The sequence below is a fragment of the Lissotriton helveticus genome, chromosome 12 (genome assembly GCF_964261635.1).
Source record: "Lissotriton helveticus chromosome 12, aLisHel1.1, whole genome shotgun sequence".
Taxonomy (NCBI): domain Eukaryota; kingdom Metazoa; phylum Chordata; class Amphibia; order Caudata; family Salamandridae; genus Lissotriton; species Lissotriton helveticus.
Window position 1 is genome coordinate 668,076,567 of NC_136073.1, and position 15,141 is coordinate 668,091,707.

A 15,141-nucleotide genomic window follows, 5' to 3' on the forward strand; every position below is an offset into this window, starting at 1 on the left:
GGACGGAACGGCCAAAGAAGCCATCCCTCCGGACTTGGCTGTCCAGGCAATAGTGTCTTGCAAAGGTGTGCAGCGAGGCCCACGTAGCAGCCTCGCAAATGTCCTGCAAGGGCACTCCTCGGCCCAAGGCAGTTGTAGTCGCTGTGGCCCGAGTGGAATGAGCCCTCAGCCCAACAGGGGGTTCCTTCTTAGCCAAGGATTAACACGCCTGGATACGCAAGATGATCCACCGCGAGATGGTCCGCTTGTGCACCGCTTTTCCCTTCTTAGCGCCCACGTAACCAACAAAGAGTTGGTCATCCACCCGGAACTGGCGTGTGCGATCCAGATAGAACGAGAGCGCACGTTTAGGGTCCAGACGGTGGAGCCTCTCTTCCTCTCTTGAGGGATGCGGAGGCGGAAAGAAGGTGGGCAAGGTGATGGATTGCCCGATGTGGAAGGCTGTGACCACCTTGGGCAGGAAAGAGGGCCTTGTCCGCAACACAACCTTGTCCGGATGGACCGAAAGGAAAGGAGGTTTACTGGATAGAGCCTGGAGCTCACTCACTCTCCTGGCAGAGGTGATGGCTACCAGGAAGGCAGTCTTTAAAGTAAGAAGGCGGAGAGGACAGTTGTGAAGTGGCTCGAAGGGAGCGCACATCAGAAAAGTAAGAACCAAGTTCAAGTCCCACTGAGGCATCACACAGGGCACAGGAGGGAACGTATGCGTGATGCCTTTCAAGAATCGATTAACAATAGGGGACTTGAACAAAGAAGGTTGATCAGGCAGCATCAAAAAGGCTGAAAGAGCAGAAAGGTAGCCCTTGATAGTGCCCAGAGCAGAGCCCTGCTGGGCAAGAGAAAGAAGAAAGAGAAGAACCTCAGAAAGAGGGGCAGAGAGAGGATCCACAGCCTTTGCTGTGCACCATGCCACAAATCTGTTCCACCTGCAGGCGTATACCGACTTTGTGGAGGGACGCCTGGCTGCCAGAATGATGTTACAGACTTCAGGAGGCAAGTCAAATGGCCTCAACTGTCGCCGCTCAATCTCCAAGCATGGAGGTGGAGACTGGACAGGTTCGAGTGGAGGACCGTCCCCTGCTGCTGCGACAGAAGGTCCTCCTGAAGAGGCAGAGGAACCGGGGGATCGACTGACATACTGAGTAGCTCGGGATACCAGTACCTTCGTGCCCAGTCCGGAGCCACAAGGATGACCTGTGCCCGGTCGCGCCTGATCTTCTTCAGCACTCAGGGCAGAAGTGGTATAGGCGGAAAGGCGTACAACAGACCGCAACTCCACTCGCGTCGAAAAGCGTCTCCGAGCGAGTGCCGCCTTGGAAATTCCAACGCGCAGAACTGACGACATTGCGCGTTCTCTTTGGTGGCGAATAGATCTAACCAAGGCTCTCCCCACTGCAGAAAGAGGCCTTGCGCCACGTCCGAGTTCAGACGCCATTCGTGATCCATCACGCACCGATGGCTGAGTATGTCCGCCCTGGCGTTCAGAGAACCTGCCAGGTGTTGAACCACCAGGGTCACGCCCTGATGTTCCAGCCATTGCCAGAAGCGCAGAGCCTCCTGGCAGAGGGTCCACGACCCCACCCCGCCCTGTTTGTTGCAGTACCACATGGCGGTGGTGTTGTCCGTGAACACCTGCACTACACTCCCCCGGACAGAGGGGAGGAATGCCTTCAGTGCCAGACGAATCGCCCGCAGCTCCAAAATGTTGATATGGAGCCGGGACTCCGCCGGAGACCAGAGGCCTCTGATCTCCACCTCTCCCATGTGGCCACCCCAGCCCTGGAGGGACGCGTCCGTCACAACCACGTGCTCCGGTTGGGGAAGGGAGAGGGATCTGCTGCTGACTCAATCGCGGTCCGTGAGCCACCACTGCAGCTGTCTCGTAGTGCCCTCCGAGATCAGGACATGGTCGGACAGGTTGCCCTGATGCTGGGCCCACTGAAACTTCAGGTCCCACAGCAGAGCCTGCATCCGCCATCTGGCGTGATGCACCAGAAGGATGCAGGAGGCCATCAGCCCCAGGAGCCGCAGCGTCAACCTGACCGAGACTCGGGATAACGGCTGAAAGATCGGAATCAGAGCCTGTATATCCCGAACCCGCTGTTCGGGTGGGTAAACCCGAAACTGCGCCGAGTCGAGAACCGCTCCGATGAAAAGGAGCTTCTGAAAGGGACACAGATGTGACTTTGGCACGTTGATGGAGAACCCCAGCTGGTGCAAGAGGTCTGCCGTCGTCTGGAGGTGGTTCACGCCTGTCTGGGCCGAGCCCGCCTTCAACAACCAGTCGTCGAGGAAGGGGAAGACTGAAACCCCTAACCTGCGCAGATGAGCTGCGACCACCGCCATCACCTTCGTGAACACCCGTGGGGCGCTGGTAAGGCCGAAGGGGAGCACGGTAAACTGAAAGTGCTCGTGGCCTACCGTGAACCGCAGGTAGCGCCGGTGGGCCGGCAGGACGGGGATGTAGAAATAAGCGTCCTGCAAGTCCAACGCTACCATCCAGTCTCCTGGGTCCAGGGCAGCTAAGACCTGAGCCAGAGTCAACATTTTGAACTTCTCCTTCCGGAGGAAGCCGTTGACGTTCCGTAGGTCCAAGATAGGGCGTAGGCCCCCTTTGCCCTTCTTGGGTACCAGAAAGTAGTGGGAGTAACAACCACATCCTACTTCTGGCCCAGGAACGCGCTCGATGGCTCCCTTGGCCAAGAGGGCCGAAACTTCCTCCTGCAGAAGCCTCAAATGATCCCCCCGACACGCGGTGGTATTGCGGTGAAATGGCTTGAGGGGTCGTCTCGAAGGGGAGGGAGTAGCCCCTTCGGACGATCTGCAGCACCCACCTGTCCGAAGTGACAGTGTGCCAGTGAGAGTGGTGCCGACTGCTGGAGTTCGAGTCGCCTGCGGGACCACTTCCGTCTGGCTTTCGAAGATTGGGCCCGGCAGTCGGAGCAGGCCTTGTCGTCATGGTCGACGCCTAGACAGAGTAGACACCGGCGGTGAGGATCCGTGACCGACATCGTGCGGTCGCAATCCTCGCAGTGCTTAAATCCAGGCATCCCTAGGGCAACGATCGGAGTCGTACGACTTCGAACAAATGATCAAAAAGATCCAAAAAGTTAGTCAAAAAGTGACTACAAGTACTGCTTCTTCCAGATCTGCGCTTCCTGGCGCGGAAAAAAGAAGAACGCGGAGGCGGCGTCTAAGTACTCCGACGACGTCATCACGGCGCCCACGACGCCGACGACGGACGCGGAGCCGCAGACGACGCCTACCGACGCGCAAGGGTACTGCTACGCAAAAATTTCCGGATCCAGTCTGACGCCTGGGGATATTCTAAGGTAAGGAATCTATCACTAACGTGTCTCTTTCAGATTATGTTTTTATATACATATATCATTGGTTTATTTTTTTTTAAATATTTTTTTTAATGTATATTTTTATTTCATTATAACACAAGAGTAAAAAGGTACATAACGGGTGTCATTTGGTGGGACATATGACAGCGGTGAACGGGCGAAGGAATTGTGGAAATACATTACAGTTATAGGCATTTGAAGAATATAAATACCAGTTTAGAGCTGAGGCAAAACAATACGATACAGATAACCATAAGCAAACCGTATCAGAACCCGCCCACCAAGAGTACAGGATATGCAAATTGAACACTCAACACCCGGATATGAGAGACAAAAAGATCAGGAGAATATGCCACATCTCTTGTGAAGAAGGGAAAAGGGAATAGAAAGGTCATAGAACAAAATAAAGGAAAAATAAACCCCCCCCTTCAACCCCCCACCCTGCACCCCTGCAGATGGCTACGAGCTAACCCCACTAGCAGCGTGCCTGTCGCCCCCTAAACTACACCCCAAGGAAGGGAAAAGACGGAGGAGGAGATGTATTACAAGACGATACGGGCTCCCGGACTCCCCTCCCCCCCGCCAAAACCAGACATCCCCTACCGTGGTATTAAGCAAGTTGTAACAGACTAATAAGCAAACCAATAGGGGAGCCACCAACAGAGAAAAGACCGTCCCGCCCAGCCCCCGGTACAACTGAGGCAACAAATCCCTTTTCGATCGCAGCAGTCACACCAAACCCAGACAATAAGAGTTCCATCTGGCCCGCACTCCCACAGATACAACCCAGCAGAGTCAAAAGAAAGTCACTGTACCAAATTCAAGTCAAATTCAGCCCTGGCCCTTACGATCCATTGCACAAACCCCATCCAGGAGAACCAATACAGTAGCAAAAGAGTCAAAGCGTTGCTGAAAAAGGAGATCAATATCACCTGAAAGAGTCAAAAAGGTTAAGTCTCGAAGTCTATCGGATACACGAAAGTCAATCCAAAAAATATTAGTGGAGGTCTCCAGAAGAGAAGGAAGAAGCGAGTCCTGTGCGGGCGATGATTTCGCCGATCTTGCTAGGTGTTCAGGGGCTCCAGTAACGTATCGCTGTAATCGTGCGGGTACAACTGGCACCAGTTTCAGAACATATTCGGGGTTCTCCTCTCGAGGTAGATCAAGCTTCGCGGGGGTAACCGTATGTTGCAGGTCTGACACAAGGCTGGAGTCCGGTCTCAAGCAAACAGTCTCGAGGCGCGCAGTCAAATTGTGGAGAGCAGCCTTCATTTGCAGGTGAAGAGCCCCGATGGCGGCCATTACAGTCCCCAGGGTTGGTCCACACACCGTCCGATCCATCTCCGCGTGAACGACAACAAAGCAGATCTTCAACCCCGGAGTCCGGCTACTCCGGGGGAACCAACAGGCGCGGAGTGGACGGAGGCAACTGGCGACTCACAGGCTTGGCAACCGTTACACCACTGCCGAGAGCGGGGGCCCCACCCGCGGACCCCGAGGGCTGCAGCAGGGTCCCGGGACCTGGTCCCCCACCCACCGTGGCAACCACGTCTCGTCGCCGTTCGTCCAGTATTCGCAGGGACCAAAGACCACCACCAGGATGGAGAATATATTCCACACCGATGAGACTGGACTCTGCCGGGAACCCGCGGCCGATGTTGTTCAACTGAAACCCGGCTGGGTCAGTACTCGAGGCCCCGGCTTACACACTGGAGGAGGCCCAAAAATGAAAGACGGTGTAACTTCGTCAATAAAGGCGAGAAAAACTCCGGGATTGCCCCCCGGGGCTCAGCAACGATTCAGACACACGGGAGTCTGGCGGGAGGTCAGGATGAAGTTCAGGATGAGTCCGCCAGCGACGGAGGTCGATGGAGACGGGAGCTTATGCGGCCATCTTGGTTGCTTGCGTAGCTCCTCCTCTATCATTGGTTTATTAATATTTTATTTACCGTGGGGCTCCCACTTCGACGACGGGGAATATTCAAGCATGTGAATCTATGAAAGACACCCCAATACTGGAGAAGATAAAGGTATCCTATTGCTTGCTAGACAACTGATTGGCCCTCATGTCAGAAGACATCCATCTGTAGCTTTTTTATGTCAGGTCTCCATTGACCAATTGCTCTGAGTGAAGATGACACTCAGGAGGATTAGGCATCAGCAAACATGCACTAGGGAACTATCTGTAATTATGACTGCATAGCAAGTGGGCCCTATAATGGTAAAGCATTTAGAGCCACTGAAACCATTGGGCTCCCTTTGAAGTTGCAATGGAGTTACAAGAATGTCTATCATAAAAAAACATCCATCTTCAGTATCGGAGTCCCACATGGAGAGTGCAGGGAAACAGGGTAAATAAGCTTCCCTCCAGGAGAAAGTAATTCATTCGCTCAACTAAAGACAGCTCATTGCAACCTCAAAGGCAGTATTTCCTCTGATGACATATTTATTACACAAGTGTATAAAGCAGGCTTTGTCAGCCTTGGAGACAGCCAAAGTCACTGATTAATTATCAGGAGCTCAATAATGTCAGCCATATTACTACCATGGTGACAGAAATTATATTTACGCAGAAGACCCCACTATAAGGTACTGAGAGCATTGAGATGCTATGAACGTCTTTTAATAACAATCAAAATGATTAAATGTGAGTTTGATTTACCATAGAAAATGATGAATGAAGCAGAAGGCTGATGAAGTTGCTTTTTTTTTTCCGTCTCAGCAATGCAGGGGCATTCTCTTCTGCAATACTGCCACTGCTGGTCAATCAGTATATTCTGCAGATGGAAAAGTCCACTGTTAGTCTATTATTAGAACTTGAATATTTTCATATTAATGCAATAGAGCAAACAACTGATTTTTATACAGTGTTAATAACAATAATAATGGCTTCTGTAATATTGAGAAAATCCACAGCTAACTATAAATTAAAATCTCAGATGTTTTCAACCTAGCGTACATCTCTCAATCCTGTGTCCTATTTGTAACCACTCTCTACTCAACTCTAGCACCTATATGTGGACATGGATTAAAAGATCTGATTGCCAGACATGTCACTGCATACCCTTCTCACTGGAAATCTTTTAGGTTATGGTACGCCAATATCAAATAACTCATCTGATAAGTTGAGTGAGGAAGGTCTAGTCTATAGTTAAATCGAATAATAAAAAGCATGAATTACAGATTCTAACACCTTCATTTTAGCACATCCGACAGTCACTCAACAGTGAAGTCCAGAATATTATGTTCAACCACACCTTCTAAAAATGTATACATCTCAAATAATGCCTGTTTTTTTTAAATCCACCATCTTCGTCTTCAGCTGGGCATCATCTCTACACTGCTATCCATTTCAACACTATGAACAATTGTTACTTACCTGTAAACAGTGGTTCTCCAGTATTGGTGTCTTTCAAAGATTCACATGCTTGAATATTCCCCGTCGTCGAAGTGGGAGCCCCACGGTAAATAAAATGGCAATAAACCAATGATATATGTATATAAAAACATAATTACATACATTCCAAAACCATAAATACTTATAAGTACTAAGGTTAGCATTAACACATAGGAATACATAGAAGAGAAGAAAAACACGTTATAGCATAGCCATGTCATTATGTTAGTTGAAACTACAGCCAATCAGGCGCAAGCACCCCTCTAGAACCTTCTCCTCAGAGGCTCACGACCTCAGATTTTCGTAGCACAAGAGTGACAAAAGAGTCTAGGAGGAAAACGAGCCTCTGAGGGGAGGTGGGTGTGTCGCATGTGAATCTATGAAAGACACGAATACTGGAGAACCACAGTTTACAGGTAAGTAATCAGTAATAGCTGGCCGTAAGACAAAGTAGCAGCGCATAAGCATGAAAATGCAATGAGATGACAAACTGCCAGACCAGTAATAGTAAAAAAAGACTGTACAGGCGGAGGGAAGGTAAGAGGCTCACCTTATTTAAAAAGATTACGAAGCACTGCTTGTCCCACTGCTGTATCCGCTTCGTTGATCGTCTCAAGGCACTAGTGCTATGTGAAAGTATGCCTGCTGGACCACGTGACTGCTCGACATATTTGATGAATCGGCACACCAGCAAACAGAGCAGTAGAGGATGACATCGCCCTGGTGGAATGAGCTCTCACTGAAGATTAAAGCGGCTTGCCAGTCTTCTGATGATAGAAGGAAATAGCGGAAGAAATCCAACGTGCAATAGTTGGCTTGGTAAAAGCACGCCCCTTACGCATGCGTCCATAAGCAACAAACAGTTGATCAGACCTACGAAAGGGGGCTGTCCTGTCGAAGTAGAATTTAAGGCATCTTTTAACGTCCAAAGAATGCAAACGCTGCTCCGCTGGAGATTGGGGATTAGCAAAGAAAGTCTTTAACCCCTTGCACGCTGATGACGAGCTGGGCTCGTCATGAGGTAGCCTCCTGCTACGCTGATGACGAGCCCAGCTCGTCACGTAACATGCGGTTTTGCAAAAGTCAGCGTATGAGCGGAATTCCGCCCTCACGCATGCGGTTAAGAACACTGGTTCATTGAGGTAAAAATCAGTTGGCACCTTAGGCATGAATGCCGGGTTGGTGCGAAGTACAACACAGTCCGATTTGAATTGAAGGAAAGGAGGCTGAATGGTAAAGGCGTGGATATCACTCACGTGACGTGAGGAGGTCAAAGCTAGAAGAAGAGCCACCTTCCAGGTCAAAAATTTAAAATCCGCTTTGTGGATTGGCTCAAAAGGCACCTTCATCAATTGCGCCAAAACAACATTGAGACGCCAGGTAGGAGGAGGACGCAGGATGGGCGGGAACATCCTGAACAGCCCCTTGAAGAACTGCCGAATTACTCTGGAAGAGTAGAGAGAGGAAGAACCATCCTGCCGGAAATTAGATATTGCCGCTAGGAAGACTTTCAAAGTGGAGTGTTCAGGTTCCAGGCCGATAATTTGAGAGAGGAGGGGTCCGGATGACAGACCTGACCCTTATCCATTGTGAGGAGATCCGCTCAAGGGCGAAGGAGGATGGGTTCCCACTGTGAGAGAAGCAGCAGTTCAGAGAACCACGCTTGTCAAGGCCATCTGGGAGCGATCAGGAGAATGTGGCACGGCTGTCTCCGCATCTTCCACAACACTCGAGGAACCAGAGGAATCGGCGGAAAAGCGTAGGCGAATAGATTGCACCAATCCATCAAAAGGGCATTCCCGCACGACCCTTGATGGGGAAGCCAACTTGCATAAGACTGCCATTTCCGGTTCACAGGGCTCAAAAAAAGATCCAAGTCCGGGCGACCCCACAGCCGAAAGATGAAGTCCAGAGTCGGCTGATGCAACTCCCACTTGTAGGTCGACTACGCGGACCTGCTGAGGGAGTCCGCTAGGATGTTGGAGATGCCTGGTAGGTGAACCGCTGTCAGAGTGATTTGGCAGCGGAGTGCCCAGTCCCAGATGCTCTGTGCCAGCTGAGAAAGGAGCGGGGTCTTGGTGCCGCCCTGCTTGTTTACATAGTGCATACTGGTAGTATTGTCGGTTTGAATGAGCACTGATTCTCCCTGGAGGAGAAGATGGAAAGACTTGAGCTCCAGGGAGATGGTCATTAGTTCCAGTCTGTTGATGTGCCAGGAACGTTGAGACAGGGTCCACTTGCCCTTTATGGATAGTTCCTGAAGATGTGTGCCCCAACCTTCCAGGGAGGCATCCGTGGTAAGGACGAGCTCCGGAGCGATGGTTAGGAAAGAAGTGCCGGCAGCGATGTTTGATGGTTCAGCCTACAATTGGAGAGCGGATCTCATCCGAGTGGTCACTAGGACCAGATCGTTGGAAGAACCGGTGACCTGACGCCACTGTTTGTCCAGTTCCTCCTGAATTGGGCGACTCTTGAGCCTGCAATTTGGGATCAGGGAGATGCAGGAGGAAGCCATCCCAAGAAAAGACTTCAATACACAAACTGAAATGGACCCTTGTGAACGGATGAGAGCCACTAGGCGTAGAATCCGCAGCTTTTGTACGGGAGACACAAATGCCTTTGCCAGTGAAGTATTCAGAGTAGCCCCTAGAAAGGTCCTGCGTGGAGCTAAATCGACCCGAGACTTCTCGGTGTTGATGGAGAGACCGAGGGAGTGGAATAGAGTCTGACAGAACTGAGTGTCCAGAAACGTCTGATGATGAGATTGCGCCTTGATGAGACAGTCGTCCAGGTAGGGAAAAATGTGAACTTCCTTCAAACGTAGATATGCCACCACCAGGGCCAGAACTATCGTGAAGACGCGAGGGGCGGAGCGAAGGCCGAAAGGAAGAGCCTTGAAGTAAAAGTCTCTAGACCCTACCCGGAAGCGCAAGTACTTCCGGTGTCTCGGAAGTATCGGCACGTGGAAATAAGCGTCCTGGAGATCGATGGTGGTCATGAAATCGTCCTTCGAGAGAAAGCGGAGAACTTCCGCGAGTGTGAGCATGTGGACGGATTGGCACTTCAGGTTCTTGTTGAGAGCTCTTAAGTCGAGGATCGAACGCCATTCGCCAGACCTTTTGAGGACGAAGAAAAAACAGGAATAGAATCCCATCCCCTTCTGAGACTTGGGAACCACTTCGATGGCATGTTTCTGAATCATGAGTCGAATTTGTCGACAGAGCTCCCTGAGCTAAGCCGGAGGTGGACCAGTTGGTGATGGGGTTGGAGGGAACTTGACGAACTCCAAAGCATGGCCTCTTGATACAATGTCCAGCTCCCAACTGTCAGGGTTTGATACCTGGGCGCCTGCCTTATGCGCCGGGTATCGCGTCCGCATTTCATCCACAAAGACTACAATCCCCAGAAGGCCTTCTGGGACATGATGTCACTGCTTATAATCACGCACAGCGCATCAGAGCGCTGTACGTGATTCTGGATCTGTTGCCGGTTACAAAGTGGCTGCTCTGTCCTTTCGCGGTTCCAAGGATTGTTTCCCCGACTTCGGTCTCTTGGAGTCCGAGACTGTTTCTCACCTGGCTGGGAGTTCATACCAAGTTGTTATTTTTAGCTAATTACTGCTCTCTATTTCCTTGTTCTATGGGCTACGTTTATTTCTCTTTTTCCCCTATTTTTTGTGGGATACAAGGGTGTTTACAGGTGAGTATGAATGCGTGTATGAATTATGATGTTTGCATTCCTAGTTGGATATAGGGTGGTTACTTATGACTGGTATTTGTGTTTTAGGTGGATTGTGTTTTTCCTTCAATGTAAGAGAAGTATCTTACTAGGAGTACAGGAAGACGTCTCAGGGGAAAACCTAGAAGGTATTGCTCTAAACTAGCGAGAGTAGTCAGAGTATATGAACTGTACTAATCTTATGCTTTTTGTTACAGGTTGTCACCTTTCCACTGCTGTACCTACCCTATCCCTTTTTTTCCCCTCGCTTGATCACCTTTATACTCTGTATATATATATTGTCAGAGTGTGAGAGGTCAGGAGGTGGACCCACTTGAGCATCGTCCTGATCCTGAGGAGCATACAGTTGTGACACCAACGGTCCGAGGTGATTGAAGACCAATTTGAATAGAAAAGGGAGATTCAACCTCCAACTTTGAGCGGGGAAGGCAAGTCATTGCTTCTTAGAAGTGGAGCCTCTGTAGGAAGACTTTCCTCTGTAAGACTGCTGCCGATAGGACTGCTGTGACTGGGAGGAATATCGTTGATTTTCTTGGCCGTAGGAGCGGTACTGGTTGGATCCGCCGTGAAAAAAAGAGAAGGTGCCGCGTCCAACGCACCACCAAAAAGGCTGTTTGCGAAACTGCAAAGTGCCTAATGCATGAGCCGTTTCGGTGTCCTTTTTTATTGTTTGAAGTGCGTCGTCCACATGCTGGCCAAAAAGCGATTCGCCGTCATAGGGAATGTCGTAGATTTTCGCCTGAACCTCCTGGCAAAAAGAGAAGGAACGAAGCCAGCCCTGATGACGTAAAACAGCTGCCCCCGCCAGCTGACGAAAACCAGTGCACACAATAACCACAGAGAAGTCGATAATCTCTGATGACTCTCTCTCTCTCCCTCCTGAAGAATCTAGAGAGCCTCTGCTCTGGAGGGCTCAGGGATGAGGTCGATAAAAGAAGACATATCTGACCACATCTGGCGGTCGTAGCGCCCCAGAATGGCCAGAGAATTCGCAGCCCTCACGGTGGTAGAAGCCATAGTGGAACATTTTTTGCTGATGGCATCAAGACGACGTCCCTCGCGGTCAGGAGGAGCGGTTATTGGAGAAGACTGGTTCCTGGAACGGCGCTGACCGGCCTGGGTGATCACGGAATCAGGTTTAGGCTGCGCTACCAAGCAAGCTGGAGAACCCTGGGGTGCCCTATATTTCTTCTCCAAACGAGGAAGAAGTGCCGGAATGGAATTTGGCATCTGCATTAGCTTGACACCCTCGTTCCAAATGAAGTCAATTATGGGCACTGTCCTGACCTGTTTAAAAGGTTGACTCTTGAAATCATAAAGAAAACAGTCCTCATCCTTCAGAACCATAGGAAGTTTAAAACGCTGCGCCGCTCATTCCATAAGTTGGTGAAAAACAGCTATCTCCACGGGAGGGGAATCCCCCGGACCCAAAGGTGGCGGAGACGGTGTCTGGATCTGATAGTCGTCCCAGTCCGCCATGTTCCTATCATCATCATTGACTTCGCAGTCTTCCCGATCTGGGAGAGGGTCATCATCCTCATAAACTGTAGCATGGACCTGAATAGAGGTTGTTTGAGATGTAGAGGGCGCAACTGACTCAGGCAGTGGAGCAGGGGGAGTAGCTGCAGTAGCTGCAGGCACCATAGGTGGAGGAGACCCCTGGTGAGACGGTGGAAATCACCTATTATAATCTTCAAGCATGTATTGGAGATTAGAAATGAGGGAGAGTAGCATTTGAGCGGTGGGAACCTGAACAAAAGGTTCCTCCTCATGAAAATAAGGATCAACCTGATCATCCTCATAGTCTTGACATTTAATGACTAGCTCCGAAGGGCTTCCAGCTGCCGGAACCTATCATCTTCCTCCTCATCAGAACCAGAGTCCTGCTCTAAACCCACGGTAAAAAGAGTATGACGTGGAAGTGGAAGCTGATCCAAAGGCACCTGTTGGCGTTGGTGCAGAGGGTCAACAGCAGAAACCCCAAATCCGGATGAAGAAAAAGGCACCAGAGGCAATGATGCGAAGGTAGACGTCGACGACATTGTCATCAACGACGGGACAACCATCGCCGACGAAGCCGTCGACGGCAAGACCCCAGCCGTCGACGAAGCAGCCGTCAACAAAGCCGTCGGCAACAAGACCACAGCCGTCGACGGAGCCACCGTCGACGGAGCCGCCATCGACGGAGCCGCCATCGACGGAGCCACCGTCGAGGGAGCCGCCGCTGCCGAAACAGCCGTCGACAGAGCAGTCGCTGACAGAGCACCCGCCGACGAAGAGGCTCTCTTCACAGTAAGCGCGGGCGAAGATTTCGATGTCAACATGATAGCCTTCTTAGACGTCGACGATGAGATTGGGATCGTCGACGAGACAGATTTGTAGCTCACACACACCATCGTCGACACTGACGACGTCGACACTGCAACTGTTGACGACCCACTGACAGAAGTCGTCGTGACCGTCATCGTCAGAGAGCTGGACATGGCAGATTTCGTCGTCGGAACGACCGTCGACGTTCCCGTCAAAGATTTTGCACGTTTTTTAGTAGAAACATGCATGGAAGGAGCCGTGGACGCCCGAGAGTCAGATCTCGGGGGCGTAGGTGTAGCAGGAGGTGGTGGAGACACAGCAGGAGCCCTCTGAAGTTGAAAGTTTTTTCTTTTTCAGGAAAGGAGATGGCAAAACCTGCACACTGCTAAGTTTAGATGTGGCTCTAGAGACACCTGACGCAAGGCTTTCTGCGTCAGAAAGAGGTGAATCCTTATCCTTTAACCTCTGCAACCACAGGAGGAGACGCCCTTCCCTGTCCTTAAGGGTCTTGGTGGAGAAAGTCCTGCAAATTTTACATTTTCCTACTTCATGCTCTGGATAGAGGCAGCAAATACACTTAATGTGAGGGTCCTCTGAGAAGAGCCGCAATTTCCCACAAGAAGCACATGGTCTAAACAAAGACGTCTTACTTGAATACATCCCAGAAAAAAACTGTAGAAATCTTGAAAGGGAGACTCCCTTCACACGACGTGCTGTAGAAAATCTGAGGGCCTGAGCCTCTGAGGAGAAGGTTCTAGAGGGGTGCTTGCGCCTGATTGGCTGTAGTTTGGACTAACATAATGACATGGATATGCTATACAGGTTTTCTTCTCTTCTATGTATTCCTATGTGCTAATGCTAACCTTAGTACTTATAAGTATTTATGGTTTTGGAATGTATGTAATTATGTTTTTACATACATATATCATTGGTTTATTGCTACTTTATTTACCGTGGGGCTCCCACTTCGACGACGGGAAATATTCAAGCATGTGAATCTATGAGAGACACCCCAATACTGGAGAAGATAAAGGTATCCTATTGCTTGCTAGACAATTGATTGGACCTCATGTCATATTGACATCCTTCTGTAGCTTTTTGATGTCAGGGCTCCATTGACCGATTGCTCTGAGTGAAGATGACACTCAGGAGGATTAGGAATCAGCAAATATGCAATAGGGATCTGTAATTATGACTGCATAGCAAGTAGGCCTTGTAATGGTAAAGCACTGAGAGCCACTGAAAGCAGTGGGCTCCCTTTGAAGTTGTGATGGACTTAAAAGAATGTCTATCATAAAAAAACATCCATCTCGAGTATTAGAGTCCCACATGGAGAGTGCAGAGAACCGGGGTAAATAAGCTTTCCTCCAGGAGAAAGTAAGTCATTCGCTCAACTGAAGACAGCTCATTTCAGCGTCAAAGGCAGTATTTCCTCTGATGACATATTTATTACACAAGTGTCTAAAGCAGGCTTTGTCAGCCTTGGAGACAGCCAAAGTCACTGATTAATTATCAGGAGCTCAATACTGTCAGCCATATTACTACCATGGTGACAGAAATTATATTTACGCAGAAGACCCCACTATAAGGTACTGAGGACATTGAGATTCTATGAACGTCTTTTAATAACAATCAAAATGATTAAATGTGAGCTTGACTTACCATAGAAATTGATGAATGAAGCAGAAGGCTGATGAAGTTGCTTTTTTTTTTTTTCGTCGCAGCAATGCAGGGGCATTCTCTTCTGCAATACTGCCACTGCTGGTCAATCAGTATATTCTGCAGATGGAAAAGTCCACTGTTAGTCTATTATTAGAACTTGAATATTTTCATATTAATGCAATAGAGCAAACAACTGATTTTTATACAGTGTTAACAATAATAATGGCTTCTGTAATATTGAGAAAATCCACAGCTCACTATAAATTAAAATCTCAGATGTTTTATACCTAGCGTACATCTCTCAATCCTATGTCCTATTTGTAACAACTCTCTACTCAACTCTAGCACCTATATGTGGACATGGATTAAAAGATACGATTGCCAGACATGTCGCTGCATACCCTTCTCACTGGAAATATTTAGGTTATGGTACACCAATATCAAATACCACATCTGATAAATTGAGTAAAGAATGTCTAGTCTATAGTTTAAGCTAATAATAAAAAGCATGAATTACAGATTCTAACATCTTCATTTTAGCACATCAGACAGTTACACAATAGTAAAGTCGAGAATATTATGTTCTGTAGTAAGGGATCTCTGTGTATAGTCATAATCTAGTGAATAGTCCCGCCAATGTGCGTGGACCCCGGAGCAATCAAAAATATTCTCTTAAATTGTCTT

The 15,141-nt window shown here is 49.2% G+C and overlaps 1 long non-coding RNA gene across 1 annotated transcript in view; it reads right to left on the reverse strand.

Annotated features, from left to right (window-relative positions):
• Positions 1 to 6,053: 6,053 nt before the first annotated feature.
• LOC144799185 (uncharacterized) overlaps positions 6,054 to 15,141 on the reverse strand; it is a 366,493-nt gene continuing 357,405 nt past the window's right edge. The window contains exons 7-8 of the long non-coding RNA XR_013603771.1: positions 14,458 to 14,574; positions 6,054 to 6,127 (exon numbers count right to left, since the gene is read on the reverse strand). This is a non-coding gene — a long non-coding RNA (uncharacterized LOC144799185). The remainder of the gene's footprint in view (positions 6,128 to 14,457; positions 14,575 to 15,141) is intronic.